The sequence below is a fragment of the Mustela putorius genome, unplaced genomic scaffold (genome assembly GCF_011764305.1).
Source record: "Mustela putorius furo isolate JIRA1106 unplaced genomic scaffold, ASM1176430v1.1 tig00003853_pilon_pilon_pilon, whole genome shotgun sequence".
NCBI lineage: Eukaryota > Metazoa > Chordata > Mammalia > Carnivora > Mustelidae > Mustela > Mustela putorius.
The window spans coordinates 17,473,259-17,489,548 of NW_025422005.1; the positions used below are offsets into that span (position 1 = coordinate 17,473,259).

A 16,290-nucleotide genomic window follows, 5' to 3' on the forward strand; every position below is an offset into this window, starting at 1 on the left:
TTTCCCTGCTGGGCAGCAGAACAACTAAAAAGGAAAAGGTTGGGGGTGGGGGGGTTCTGCCTCTCCTCCACCTACAAACATCTCACTAGGGCATCTAATTGGCAGAATAACTCCAAGCCAGAACCCTAGGTGCAAGGGAGTCTGGGAAATGTAGTTTTTTACTTTCTAACATTCTCACCAAGATAGTCTGGGTCCTTGGGGAGCAGAAGCAGGGGCAGAATTAAACATGCAAGGATCCTACTAGGGATGCTGCCTGAGTGAGAGAAAATAGGTAGGGAGCCGGGCAAGACTGGGAGACTGCAAAGCAAGTCTGACTCCAAGTGTGGGGGAAATGGAGAAAAGGTTGCATGGGAGCATGTAAGGAAGTTTTGGCAAAGTCAATGTCGATAAAATACTCCGTGTCGGGTGCACCTGGGTGCCTCAGTGGGTTAAGCCTCTGCCTTCAGCTCAGGTCATGATCTCCAGGTTCTGGGATCGAGCCCCACATCGGCTCCCTGCTCAGCGGAGAGTCTGCTTCTCCCTCGCCCTCTGCCTTTCCCCATGCTTGTGCTCTCTCTCTCTCTCAAATAAATAAATAAAATCTTTTAAAAAAATAAACAAAAATAAATAAATAAATAAATAACAGAAATAATGTTTTCCAAATAAGAAAAAAAAAAAACAACATAGCCAGAAGAGTGATGTTGTTTTCAGATTTGTGCAGACTCTTCAGTGTCTGTCTTCTTGTGACCACAACTGCATTCAGCCTGTTGCAATACCACGTGTCATGGACCAGCTGGAAAAATCCAGAGCACGAGTTTTGTTAGAGAATGAGAATGAAAAATACAAAGAATGTCTCAATATTATTAGGAAAATTGTTTTGACCTGTGAACCCCCCCAAGGTATCTCTGGGACCCCAGGGAATACACCTGTGGAGAATGGCTGCTGTCAGAAGACCCTCCAAGACTATTTCCAGAAAAAACCATTGTGTTTTGGGTGTGAACACATCTGGCCCCACTGTCCCCCGTGGGAGGGCAGCTGGGGGTTGGGGGGAGGGGGAGGAATTGGTGAAAAGCCAAATGTGGTACCTGAGCTCCCCCCTTCTCCTCACTCCCAAGCTCACTCTGTCAGCCCCTAGACAAACGTGACAATTTCTAAGGACAGATCTCACATTTCACCTCCGTGAGAAAACAACAGGCCAGACAAGTGGGAATAAAAGGAAAGAGGAGAAAAGGGTGGGGGAGGTGGGCTTCACTGGCTGTTCTGAGAAGGAGGAGGGGGCACCCCCCGCTGCTTTGGGGTCCCGTGGCCCTGGGTATGCGTGGATGGCCTACACCTTGGCCTTGCCCATGAGCCCAGCCCTGGCAGCAGCAAGCAAGGTGGCCTGCCTTGTCTCTGAGTCACCCACCTGAGTTTCACAGTGCAAGATAGGCTAATTTTCTCCAAGGAGCAAGGGAGCCCCAGCCTCTGAGGCCCAGGAGGGGTGAGCCAGGGTGTTGCCTCTTCTCTCAGAAAGAGCCTTGAATCCAGGTCAGGAAACCAGCCACTCATGAGGCCTGGCTCCCTGTGTCCCCCTCTGGGTGGGCCCTTCATTGTCCCCACAGCCCGGAGGGGTGGAGAGTTCCAGCTGCCACTCCATGTTGGCTGAGGAAACAGGGCATTTATGGAGCACCTACTGTGTGCATCAGGCTCTGAGCTAATTCCTTGCAGTGCATTTTCCATTTAACCCTGGCCACACCTGCGTCAAGGGGATTGTTACTATCCCCCTTTATCTGTGTGCACAGCAAGGCCCAAGGAGGAAATGACTTATCTATGGTCCAGGGAGACTAGAATTGGAATTGGGTCTTGGTTGGTCGGGATCCACAGCCCAGACTCATAACTTTTCTCCTATAAATTGTTGTGCTAAGAGTCAGGCGTTTATTAATGTACCAGATTACGAGGGCCCACTCTGAGCCCCATGCTAGATGCCCAAGATACAGACAGTAAAACCCACTTCCTGCCTTCCTCCCTGCTCTCCATGTGGTGGGAAGGCGCTTCGGGGAAGGGAGAGCAGGGCAAGGACACAGGCGATTATACCAGATTGTACCTAGCGCTGTGATGAGGTTAGCCGGGTGCAAGGGAGCCCCGGAAGCCCCTGACTCAGACAGGGGAGAGGGTAGGCAAGGCCAGATTCCTGGAGGAGATGATCGATGCAGAAGCTAGAGAGAAGTTGGGGGTTGCCAAACAAGGGGGAGGAAGAGCATCCCAGCTGGAGGACTGGCACGTTAGGGGCACACACCCAGTGACCCTACTCTCCCTTTGGACTCGTTACTGGGACATTGCTTCCAGCTGGGAGTTCCAGAGCTCTCAGATTTCTACCACAAGCCCTCTACCCTGTTTACATTCTATTTCTGGGAGAGAATCAGCCGGTGCTCTTACGTGGGAGTAACAGTAGTTCCCGCCCCTGCATGGAAGCCAGGGACGGTGGTGGTGGATGGGGACTCAAGGTGGCTCCAGGCGGGGAGGGGAGGGAGAAGGGTTTGGAAGTGGGGATGCAGGAGGTCAAGCTGCTCTTAGAAATTGGTATTTGTGTGCTGAGTATGCTTTTCATGCTGGACACAAACCTAGACGCCAGACATAAAGTACCTCGCTGAAATTTTACAGTTGGGAACCCCGGGATGAATCCTTTCACTGAAGACCTTATGCAATTCTACACCCACGTGGTACAAGAGAAATCCTAAGAAAGGGGTCTCGTGTTTTGCTTTACCAACCAAAGCCCAAACCCTGTGGCTGTGACGTGTAGAGGTTACAATTTGCTTGCTTGGCCTACTGTGAAATGATATATGTTGGATGACTTTTTCTTTTTCTTGCCTTTAAAAAAAAAAAAAAGATTTTATTTATTTATTTGACAGTGAGAGACAACAGTGAGAGAGAGAACACAAGCAGGGGGAGTGGGAGAGGGAGAAGCAGGCTTCCTACCAAACAGGAAGCCTGATGCGGGGCTCGATCCCAGGACTTCAGGATCATGACCTGAGCCGAAGGCAGAAGCTCAGTGACTGAGTGTCATGGACACTCAGAGCAGAGGAGCTTGGGAGAAATAGTGAGGCTGGAATTGGAGCTCAGACACTCTGGTGTCCCAAATCCCAGGTCCTCACCCAGTTTCTCTGATGCCAGAAAAATCCATGAATCTGGGAAGGCCCCCTCTAACCCTTCAGTAGGTCTGAGCCTGGCTTAGCCGAACTCTGGATGGCTGGGTCTTTCAACTCTTTCTCAACCCTGCGGGGAGCACAGCGAGAGAGAGGGAGTAAAGTGTCCAGATTGTGTGTTTAAGGTTTTCCCAAGTGACTCAGGGGCTGGGCCTCAAAAGGGAGTCAGCCCGGCATGCCTGGACAAGCCCCCGTCCTGGTTCCCCTCTTTACCCAAACAAGCTGATGAGTGTGGGGCCCCTTGGGGCCGAGCGGGGCTGTAAGGGGGCCTGGGGGTGGGGGGTTGGTGCCAGTTGTGGGAATAGAATGAAAAGGTCTTAAAACTGATCACTGGGAGGGAAGTGATTTCTTGCTTCAAAATAACTTCAAAATAGGAACTCCTGATAAAACCAAAGAAGAAAGCGTAAAGCCCCCAATCCCATCCTTAGGGCATAAACACTGTTCCTACTTTGGGCGTGGTTCCCTCCGGGGCTTGGTGTGTACACCTATCTCTATACATATTTATATTTATAATAATAAATGTATTCATAATAACATTTTATTATTGCCAAAACAACGTGTCTTCACTGTAGAACACTTAGTAGAAATGAAGACAAGAAGGTAAAAAACAATGTTCTCAAAAAGGATGACTTTCTAGGTTTTTCCTGTTTTCTTGTGAATTATTTTATAATGAATACATTAATACAAATCATCACAGCACTCCCGCCTAGTGGAGTCTTCAGTGTGGAGGTGGGCTCCCTGAAATTATTTCTCCAGACGAACAGAACTTAAAGCTAAAGCAAAGGCATGGATTTTAACCTCTTTTATGCGGCTGACCCTCTTGAGAGTCCCGTAAGAGCTGCAGACACGCGAAAGCAGACACACAAAAATGCACATGGGAAACGTTTTCCTAAAATATCAAGGGGTCCCCAGACTCCCTGAAACCCTTACATAGGAGCCATGGGCCCCAGGCTCCAACTCCCCCCACCCCACCCCTGAATTATTAAGTGAAGAAGGGCTTCTGATTCCAGAGCCCAGAGGAAAGTCACACCCAGCACCCCCCACCCCCCACTCCTGCCCAGGCTCTCCTTTTTCATCTGAATATTTTTATGGGGGGTGGTGCAGTGCAGTTGGTGGTGTAGAAGGGGGCTTCTACTGGTTTAATATTTCACTCTTTGAAAAAAATGTCATTGTCCTCATTTTGTTTTGCTTCTAAATACTTAAGTTTTTAAAAAATTTTGATGTGATTTCCAACATACAGAAAAGTAGTGTGGGTAATACAAGGAACTACCATACACTCTGTATTGTTTTGTTACCAAAAAAACACATGCCAGTGGTAACACGTTGAAGTGTGTGGGGAGAAAAGTTAATAGGCTTCCTTTTCCCCTCCCAACACGCAGAATGTAAACCTGCCCTAAGCCCCTGGGAACATACGTACATACATATGTGTGTATGTATGTACATGAATATGATCCTTTTGTTTTAAAAAAATTCCCTTATTTTATAGATACAGAATAGCTTCTATGTCTGAGATTTATGTTTTCTGTTCATTGAAACTAAATGCAGGGGCTCCTGGCTGGCTGGCAGTAAGCGAGCAGCTCTTTATCTCGGGTTTGTGGGTTTGAGCCCCACTTGCATATGGAGATTATGTTAAAAAAAAAATATATATATATAGTGAGACAGAGAGAGAGAGAGAGAACATGAAGGAAAATGAAAAGATAAGCAGAAAATCAAGGGGATGGTTGAGCAGCTTCCAAGGCGCATGCGTAGGGGTCTGGGGGTGGTCGGGAACACAACTTTCCACAGCTTGTGTCTTTCACTTAATATTCTTTCTGACATCCTCTAGGTTGAGGATCCTGTTAGCACTCCATACTTTTTCATTTTGTCGTTGAGCGGTACTTTCTTCAACCCATCCCCTGTAAGTACACATCCAGGTTGTTTCTGATTTGCGGCAGTGGATAACCATCCCGATGTAATAGTCCTCCTTTTATGTCTTTAACCCGGGTATACCTATACCTAGACCGTAGAAAACTTTTGTGCGAATCAGCAAAAGGTGCCTCTCCAGGCAGACCTGGGCCTGTAACAAGGCACTCACTTGGCTTGGCAAGTAGAGTGTACACTGGATTCCAGCCCCACATGCCCCTCAACCTGCTGTCCTTGTGCAGTGAACAACCTGCACCTCTGTACGTAGTAGGATCACCTTGCACACTCATTTTTCTTCGTGTAGGAGGGATCTCTGAAAGTAAGACTGGTTGGACAAAGGGTGTATGTGCGGTTTTTTTTTTTTTTTAAAGATTTTATTTCTTTTTTTGACAGACAGAGATCACAAGTAGGCGGAGAGGCAGGCAGAGAGATAGGAGGAAGCAGGATCCCTGCTGAGCAGAGAGCCTGATGTGGGGCTTGATCCCAGGACCCTGGGATCATGACCTGAGCTGAAGGCAGAGGCTTTAACCCACTGAGCCACCCAGGTGCAGTTTTAACTGTAAAAGAGTCTGCTAGATTCATGTGTGTGTGCACCTGCATGTGTGCTTACAAAGTTAGTATCATATTATATTTGTTATAACATATTTATATGAACTGTAGCATATTTCAGTCCTAACATATTTTGATTGCCTTTTCTGTCACTACCAATTCTATGTTTGCACCTTGATTTTTTCAAACACTTTTTGAGGTGTAACTGATGTAGTATAAATTATATTTTGGGGGGGCAGCAGAAAAGTCTTTATTAGAAAATTCTCACCCTGGGGCACCTGGGTGGCCAGGTCATGATCATGGTCATGGGATTCAGCCCCATGCTGGGCTCCACACTCAATGGAGAGTCTGCTTGGAGATTTGGGGATTCCTTCTCCTCTCCCTCTGTCTATGTACACATTGTCTCTCTCTCTCTCCCTCACTCTAAAATAAATAAATAAATCTTAAAAATAAATAGGCCAATAAAAAATGTAAAGCTTTGTAAGTTTTGTATATGGATGCACTCTTCAAACCATAACCAAAATCAAGACAATGAACCTATCCATTACCCCGAAAAGCCCCTTTGAAATCCACTCCCACCCCTTCCTGCACAATCCCTAATCCCCCAGGCAGCTACTGCTTTGCATTCCTCATCATAGATTAGATTATCCTTCCTACCATTGTAAAAAAAAATGAAATTACACAGTATGTATTCTCTTTTGTCTAACTTCTTTCACTCAGCCAAATTATTTTGCAATTCACCATGTTGTTGCATGTATCCATAGCTCATTCATTCATAGGGCAAAGGAGTGTTCCATTGCATGGCTGGACCTCCCTGAATAGTTTACCTACTCACCCGTTAATGGACTTTTGGGTTGTTTCACATATGGGCCTCTGACAAATAATACTGGTGTGACAATTTATGCCCAAATCTTAGTATGGATGTAGATTTTTGTTTTTCTTGGGGAGAAACCTAAGAGTAGAATGGCTAGATCATATGGCTGGTGTGGGTTCAGCTTTTTAAGGAAATTCCCAACTGTTTTCCAGATTGGTTATACTATTTTACCTTCCTACCAGTAAGAATTCCAGTTACTAATGGATGAAGGACCTCAATGTGAGAAAGGAATCCATCAAAATCCTTGAGGAGAACACAGGCAGCAACCTCTTCGACCTCAGCCGCAGCAACATCTTCCTAGGAACATCGCCAAAGGCAAGGGAAGCAAGGGCAAAAAGGAACTATTGGGATTTCATCACGATCAAAAGCTTTTGCACAGCAAAGGAAACAGTTAACAAAATCAAAAGACAACTGACAGAATGGGAGAAGATATTTGCAGACAACATATCAGATAAAGGACTAGTGTCCAAAATCTATAAAGAACTTAGCAAACTCAACACCCAAAGAACAAATAATCCAATCAAGAAATGGGCACAGGACATGAACAGACATTTCTGCAAAGAAGACATCCAGATGGCCAACAGACACATGAAAAAGTGCTCCATATCACTCGGCATCAGGGAAATACAAATCAAAACCACAATGAGATATCACCTCACACCAGTCAGAATGGCTAAAATCAACAAGTCAGGAAATGACAGATGCTGGCGAGGATGTGGAGAAAGGGGAACCCTCCTACACTGTTGGTGGGAATGCAAGCTGGTGCAACCACTCTGGAAAACAGCATGGAGGTTCCTCAAAGTGTTGAAAATAGAACTGCCCTATGACCCAGCAATTGCACTATTGGGTATTTACTCTAAAGATACAAACGTAGTGATCCGAAGGGGCACGTGCACCCGAATGTTTATAGCAGCAATGTCCACAATAGCCAAACTATGGAAAGAACCTAGATGTCCATCAACAGATGAATGGATCAAGAAGATGTGGTATATATACACAATGGAATACTATGCAGCCATCAAAAGAAATGAAATCTTGCCATTTGCGACAACATGGATGGAACTAGAGCGTATCATGCTTAGTGAAATAAGTCAAGCAGAGAAAGACAACTATCATATGATCTCCCTGATATGAGGAAGTGGTGATGCAACATGGGGGCTTAAGTGGGTAGGAGAAGAATCAATGAAACAAGATGGGATTGGGAGGGAGACAAACCATAAGTGACTCTTAATCTCATAAAACAAACTGAGGTTTGCTGGGGGAAGGAGGTTGGGAGAAGGGGGGTGGGGTTATGGACATTGGGGAGGGTATGTGCTTTGGTGAGTGTTGTGAAGTGTGTAAACCTGGCGATTCACAGACCTGTACCCCTGGGGATAAAAATATATGTTTATAAAAAATTAAAAAATTAAAAAAAAAAAAAGAATTCCAGTTACTCCATGTGCTCATCAACATGATATAGCTGGTCTTTTTAATTTTTACAATTTTATGGGGAGCAATTTTTTCATGCTCACTTTCTATCTGTGCACCTTATTTAGTGAAGTGTCTGTTCAAATCTTTTGCCCATTTCTAGATTTGGTTGGCTATTTTCCTATTATTGAGTTTTAAGCATTGATAAATTCTTGACAAAAAGTTTCTTATCAGATGCCTGATTTGCAAACATTTTATTGCTTGCATTTTATTTTTTATATTTTACAACTTTTTGTTTTTATTTATTTTGATTCTATGTCATTTATTTTATTTTACTTTTTAAATTTTATTTATTTATTTGAGAGAGAGAGTGAGAGAGAGCATGAGAGGGGAGTGACTCAGAGGGAGATGACTCCCCACTGAGTGGGGAGCCCAATGCGGGACTCGACATCAGGACCCTGAGATTATGACCTGAGCCGAAGGCAGATGCTTAACTGACTGAGCCACCCAGGCACCCCTATTTTATTATTTTTAACAAGTTAATTTTTGGTTGTTGTTTACAAACATTTAATTTAATTTTGTGGCTTGTCTTTTCATTCTTTTGGTGGTTTTTGAAGAGCAAAAATCTTTAATAAATATGGAATCTAATTGATCAATTTTCACTTTATGGTTTGGGGGTTTTGTATCTAAGAAATCTTTCACGGATCCAAGATAATAGAGGATTTTTCCTAATGTTTCTTTCTTTCTTTCCTTCCTTCCTTCCTTTCTTCTTTTCTTTCTAAGATTTTATTTATTTATTTGGAAGAGAGCAAGCTAGAGAGAGAGAGAGAGAGAATGTACAAGCAAGGGGAGGGGCAGAGGGAGAAGCAAATTCCCCTCCCCACTGAGCAAGGAGCTTGACACAGGACTATGATCCTAGGACCCCAGGATTACGAAATGAGCTAAAGGCAAACACTTAACCGACTGAGCCATCCAGGTGCCCCCCCTAATGTTTTCTTTAAGAAGTCTTATAGTTTTGGATCACTTGTTGGCCTTTTGGCTAAGATCAAGTATAAGAAGTCTTATAGTTTTGGGACACCAGGGTGGATTGTTTAAGCATCTGACTCTTGATTTTGGCTAGGTTATTATCTCAGGATAATGAGATCAAGCATTGATTCATTGGGCTCCATATCCCAATTCCATATTGGGTCCATATGGATATGAGCCATATCCATAGTCTGTTTGGGATTCTCTCTCTCTCTCTCCCTCTGCCTCTCCCCCACCTCAAATAAAAAAATAAATCTTAAAAAAAAAAAAAGTCTTACAGTTTTAAGTTTTACATTTAGGTCTCTTATCCAGTATAAGTTAATTTTTATTTTGATATGTGATTTTGTTTTTAATTATCTTAAGCCTTATCACGTAATTTACAAATTTGTGCTGATATAATTTCCTCCAATCCTTCTAACGAGTTGGCAGAAGCACCATTACCAATCATATGTACATGGTTACTCTACAGTTTTGTCTTTGAATAGCTGCTTAGAAGATAGTCCTGAATTATAACTTAGTCTGACTTAGTAAAATATTCACAATCCAAGTTTGCTGCCATATCTCCTCACACTGTATTTTAAAAGCATCTGAACTTATAGATCATCTACAAAATGTACTAAGTGCTAAATATTCTTTCTTTCTTTCTTTTTTAAAGATTTTATTTATTTATTTGACAGACAGAGATCACAAGTAGGCAGAGAGGCAGGCAGAGAAAGATGAGGAAGCAGGCTCCCCACTGAGCAGACAGACCCTGGGATCATGACCTGAGCCGAAGGCAGAGGCTTTAACCCACTGAGCTAACCTAAATATTCTTTATTTAATATGATATGTAAACCACACTAAAATGCCTTTCATGAGGTAAAAAGCAACATTTTCGATGCAGGTAATGTGAGTTAAAGTGGCAGTGTTAAGACCACAAAGAGAAAGTGGACATTGCCAGCTAATCTCCAGCCCTCGTGATTTACAAGCTAATGAACACACCTTGAAACAGAGCGGAGTCTTGCTGTTCTCTGAGACACTGATATATGAAATATATATATATATATATACATATATATAATATATTTTGAAATATAATATATAATATATTGAATGTGAAATATAATCTATATTATTACAAAAAATATACTATATTAAGACATATATTAATATAACCAATTATATAAATCTAATTTGAAACCAATCTCCTATAGGTTTAGAGCTGGCATTTACAATCTCTGGGAACAGCTGAACATTACTAATCAATTCCAATCATACCTTCAGAAGGGGAAAAGAGTGACAGCACTTGCTGAACCAGAATTCCTAGCAAAGTTCAGAAAGCTGATCATGTGCATTTAACCACAAGCCAATCTTATTTAAATCAGTCCTGTCCAAAAGAAATATTCTATCAGCTAGTCATGATCTGAATTCTGATGGATGAGATCAATTTAAATATGGCACACATTTAAAAAGACATGAAACATTTTTGTTTTGTAATAAATAAGCTATTACTCCTTAGTAGCTTTTCTTTGTTTAAGATTTTATTTATTTATTTGACACAGAGAGAGAAAGAACACAAGCAGGGGGAGTGGCAGGGAGAAAGAGAGGAAGAAGCAGGCTCCCTGAAGAGCAGGGAAATGGATGTGGCACTCAGTCCCAAGACCCCGGGATCATGACTTGAGCTGAAGGCAGTCGCCCAACCGACTGAGCCACCCAGACCCCCCTCCTTAGTAGACTTTTTGAGATAAGCTATCAAGTCTGCACTGTCCCCTGTCTTCTTAATGCCAGTGAAGATCATTTTTGATCCAGGGATGTACTTCTTGGGATTCTCCAAATGCTCCATTGGTGTCTCCTCTCCCCAGGTGAGGCCTTTGTTCTTGTTGGCATCCATGTAAGAAAATATGGATGCCTGACCTGTCTTTCACCCAAATAGGCCATGGCGATTTGGCCCAATCTTGTGCTCACCTCCCTTCACCAGTGTATGGAACCGGGCACAATTCTGAACAAAAACTTTCTTGTCCTTCTCAACATCACTCATTTTTAAATTGCTCTTTCATTGGATGTGAAACGAAGATGCCTGTTCACAGGCCAGATACCTGCTCTCTTCAGTAAGAGTTCACTTTTATACATATGGTATGAATGGAAAATTTTTGGTTTTCTTTGTTTTTTGCTTATGGCTATCCACTTGCACATAGATTTTAATGGCAAGAAATAACCATTTCCCAGCAAATTTCTTCCCCTTTCCTGAAGACAAGTCGTCCCCTAGATGTTTTATTTCCTGCAGTGCTATCTCCACTGTGGAGACCTGGAGTGGTTGTTGAATGACTAAATGAGTCTGTTCCACCTCAAGGAATCCCAGAATGTCAGAGCTGGGACTAATCTTGGATTATCCAGTCCAGACAAGTCCCCTTATCCCCACTTTATGGGGAAGGACCCTCTAGCTTAGGGACAAGGAGTATCTGCCCACAGCAAATAGGTGACAGAAATGAAGCTTAAATTCGGGCCCCTAATTCTTTGTCTAGAGCATTTTCCATAACATCATGCTGGTTTCTGTCCCCAAGACTATTTGCCAGCAAATGGCCTAGATCTGGGATGCCATCTTGTGCAAGTCCTGACTGGGCGAAGGCATTATCCTTAGGAAAGGCCACCGTGTGTGAGTGCCTGTTGTGTGAGGGTATTTGCTTGTGCTTCTCGTGTAATGGTCACAACAGCCCATGAGAAGTTCTTTACAGTCACTGCTCTACAGATCAGGAAACTGCGGCCCAGAGAGCTTAAGCAATATAGGTTCATGGAGGAAGGGGGGTGGGGGAGGCTCTGATTCCTGACTGTCAAACTCTAAAGCTTCCTTTTCCCTCACATATTCCTCCTCTGACCCCACTCTCATCCAAGGGATCCTGCTGAGGAAGGACGGCAGGTTGGTTCAGAACCCAAACTGGAGTCGGACAGCCTGATGTGAACTTTACCTTGGACAAGTCAGCTGTCCTATATGAACTTCAGTTTCATTCTTTCTTTCTTTTTTTTTAAAAGATTTTATTTATTTATTTGACAGTTTCATTATTTCTAAAGCAGGAAGGAATCAGGCTATTAACAATGTCTGGCATACAGAGCTGTGAGATTAAAAGAGCTGACATGTGGACCAGCCCTCAGAACAGTAGCTGAGACTACCAAGCCCTCAAGGAGTCTCAGTGGTCATCCCCCAGGGACTGGGAAGGCTGGGACAGTCTGGTGGCAGCTCCCAACCTGCCAGTAGAAGAGAAGAGGAGCCCATGCACTGGCCCAAGGCGAGGTTGAGCAGAATTGAGAAGGGACCAAAGAGGAAAAGCAACCAAGACAAGAGGCCAGGAGGCTGCCCGCCTGCCCCAAACTCCACAAAGGAGGATAAAGCCCTAGCGTGGCCCCTTGGACCTTCCTCATGGCCTTCAAAATGTGAGGAAAAATTACACACTCAGACACACTCGCACTCACAGATGGCATCTCACAGATGGAGTGAGCTCATGTGTGCACATGAATTCACAGAACACTTACAATGTCAAGACCAGAGAGTGTGGTGTGGGGATCTCTTGTTGCCCGTTTTCTGAGAATGATAGTGAAGGCATTTGAAGGAGTTGGTTCAGGCCATCATGAAACTACAGCTTCAGGCTTGGGAGGGATCTCAGAGGCTGTTGTCCACTCTTTTTCATTCCCAACCCTCTTCCCCATTCCAGGGAGGCATGACAACACTACAGCTAAACACAAGCTTTAGTTCCAACAGCCGTGGGTTGGGATCTGGCCTCATCTGGCAGCATTGCAGATAAATTATGTTCTCTCTCACTCACCTCCAGGCCGGTGCACATGCAGATCTGCCTGTCTAAGCCCTCTCTCTCAACCTTTAGTTAGACCAATGCTGCCTCCTTTCTTGGGACTTAGCTTAGACATTACATCCTCTGGGGAGCCTTTTCTGACCACTGCCTACAGCATTTTGCCCTCAGCTAAAGACTTCCAAAACATTTTCAGTTTTGTCCAGCATATATCATGCTGTGTTCAAATGATCTGGTTTGTTTTCTGTCTCCCCTCCTACCTGGGAGCTTCTTGAGTGCAGAGATGATGGCTTCTTTGTTATGTAGTTTTAGACAATTGATTTAACTTCTCCAAGCTTCAGGTTCTTTACTGGGATGTTGTATAAATTAAATCACATAACCAAACAAAATTTATATTAAGCCTTTCATTTAGTACTTGGCACACAGTAGGTGCTCAGAGATGTTTTAGATGATGATGACAATGATGACAACTGTGTTTATCAAAACTTCCTCCAATCAATAAACTCTAGAAATTTCAGAAGTTTAAAACAATGCTATTTTCCTTCTGGGAATATACCTTAAAGAATCAAAAGCAGGAATTCTTAACAGACATTTGTACACCAGTTTTTAAAGCAGTGTTATACACAACAGCCAAAAAGTAGAAACGACCCAAATGGCCACTGACAGATGAATGGATAAACAACATTGTGGCTTACACATACAATGGGGTATTACTCAGTCTTAAAAAGGAAGGAAATTCTGATACCTGCTACACCTTGAATGAACTTGAAAACATTGTGCAAAGTGAAATTATCCAGGTACAAGAACACAAATACTATACGATTCCATTTGTATGAATTATCTAGAGTAGTCAAATTCATAGAGACAGAAAGTAGAATGGTGGTGGCCAGGACTGGGGGAGTGGGAGCAGCCAGTTATTATTTAAGGAGGACAGAGTTTCAGTTTTGCAAGATGAAAAAGGTTCTGGGGATGGATAGTGGTTGAACACCAATGTGAATCTACTTAATGCCACGACACTGTATACTTTAAAATAGTTAAGGGGCACCTAGGTGGCTGTTGGTCGATCATCCGACTCATGGTTTTGACTCAGGTTATGATCTCAGGATCATGAAATCGAGCCGTATGTCAGCCTCTGCGGGGAGCCTGTTTGAGATTCTATCTCTCCCCTTCTCCCCACTTACACACTCGCTCTCTCAAATAAATAAATAAATCTTTAAAAAATTGTTAAAATGTAAATTATATGTTATGCTTCTTTTACCTTAATAATAAAAAATAATTTAAAAAAATGTTTTCTCTTTATTCCAGTTATAGTCAATGAGGGCACTCCTATTTGGGGATTGACCTCCATGCAGTGGTTTGGGGATCTAGACTCCTTCCACCTTGTGCCTCTGTCATCTTCAACATGTGGATCCAAGCATCACCTGAGAATAGAGGTTGCAAACTATATACCCTGTGAACCAAACTCAGCTAGCCATCTGTTTCTCTATAGCCTTAAACCTAAGAATGGGTTTTCATTTCCAAAGTGTCATGAAGAAGAGGAAGAGGGGAGAGGGGAGAAGGGGGAAGGAGAAAAAAGAGTATGCAATAGAGATTGTAGATGTCCTATAAAGCTTAAAATACTTGTAATCTGGCCTTTTACCAAAGAAGTTTGCCAACCTTAGCCTTAGAAACATTTCCTCTTCCAGACAGCTAAATGGTACACATCACTTTTGCCCATATTCTATTGGCTGGAATTGTCACATGGCCATACCTGACTGCAAGGGAGTCTGGGAAATGTAGTTCAGCTGTGTGCTCAGAAAGAAAAGGAAATGAACTTGGTGGTCATCTCATAATCCCTGTTACAATAATGATGATAGTGATGATGGTGATGAAGAGCACTGAGGATACCTGCCCAACTGTTCCTTTCTTCCTCCAGAGCAGCAAAAGTACAGTCAGGGAAGTTTACCTCTGTACAGTTTAGTTCCGGACATTCCTGGTGATCCCATCTCCAGTGACTGGTTCAGAAACTCGGGCTTAAGCAAAGCAAAGAACACAATTTCTCTGGCAAAGGTTATTGGTTCAGGGATGGGGGAGTGACCCAAATTGTCCCAGTCAGACTTAAAGGAAGGACTTTGGTTTGATGGTTGATAAGAGGACCTCTCTCTTTCTCTAGTTGTGGTCTGAGGAAGCTTGCATCCAGAAGGCAGCCATCCTTCAATGGCTATAAGAGGAGACTTAGGTGGGGTCAGCTTTGTACACCACAGATCAGAGAGACAAACAGGACCCTGAAGACATCGTGGGACTACTACAGAACTAGCCCTACATTCAATTATGAGGCCCATAAAAATCCCTCCTAATTTAAGCCACTTGGAGGCATGGTTTCTGTTGCTTCCAGCCCAAAGCACTTACATGATCTTATGGCTTCTAGAACAATCCTGCCAAACTGCCTACCAGACTTTCCAGGAGACCCTCCTCACTGAAGTCCACCCCCCGTAGATTGCTGCTGAGGTCTTCCATATGTGAAGCTTGAGTTTACCTTGCAACTTCTACCTATTGTCATAGAGCATCAGAATCAAAGGAGGCAGAGCCTTCACTTTGGGAAGAACTTCTGATTTCCGTATTCATGAATCTTTTCTCCTGAGATTTCCCCCACAACCTGTACTTTAACGTACTGAACATTTTTCTTTAAGTTGGATGTTACACAATTCACTTTAAAAATGTCTTGTTATTCTTAGCAATAACATCCACGAACTCTTGGATGTGGATTGATATTTATGGCTTTTATCCCCGAAACACCATAAAATAAATGCATATGTATGCAATTATTAACATAGAAAATAAGAGTCTGCATGCCAACCAAAACCATTTCCTAAATCCCACTTTGGGAAGCTCACCTTTCATGGATCTGAGTGGGTATATTTTATGTCTCCAATAAGATTGGGACCCCCATATATATATAATGGAATACTACGCAGCCATCAAAAGAAATGAAATCTTGCCATTTGTGATGATGTGGATGGAACTAGAGGGTATTATGCTTAGCGAAATAAGTCAATCAGAGAAAGACAATTATCATATGATCTCCCTGATATGAGGAAGTTGAGAGACAACGTGGTGGGGGTTGGGGGGTAGGAAAAGAATAAATGAAACAAGATGGGATCTAGAGGGAGACAAACCATAAGAGACTCTGAATCTCACAAAACAAATCGAGGGTTTCCGCGAAGAAGAGGCTAGGGAGAGGGTGGTGGGGTTATGGACTTTGGGGAAGGTATGTGCTATGAAGTATGTAAACTGGCGATTCACAGACCTGTATCCCTGGGGCTAATAATGCATTATATGTTAATTAAAAAAAAAAAAAAGACTGGATCACCTTGAGGGCAAGGGGCATGACTTCAACAATTCACTTACACCTCAGAACAATTCTCCCCCCCTACAGATGCAGAAACTGAGGCCTCAGAAAGAGGAAGGGACTTGGCTAAGGCCACAAGGAGAGATCCAGAGCCGAGTCAGCACTTTGAAAGAGAGTGATTCTTAAAATGAAACTTTAGGGGGCGCCTGGGTGGCTCAGTGGGTTAAGCCACTGCCTTCGACTCAGGTTATGGTCTCAGGGTCCTGG

At 43.3% G+C, this 16,290-nt stretch overlaps 1 pseudogene; it reads right to left on the minus strand.

Annotated features, from left to right (window-relative positions):
• Window positions 1-10,936, minus strand: part of LOC101679810 — a 33,644-nt pseudogene extending 22,708 nt beyond the window's left edge.
• Window positions 10,937-16,290: the final 5,354 nt, after the last annotated feature.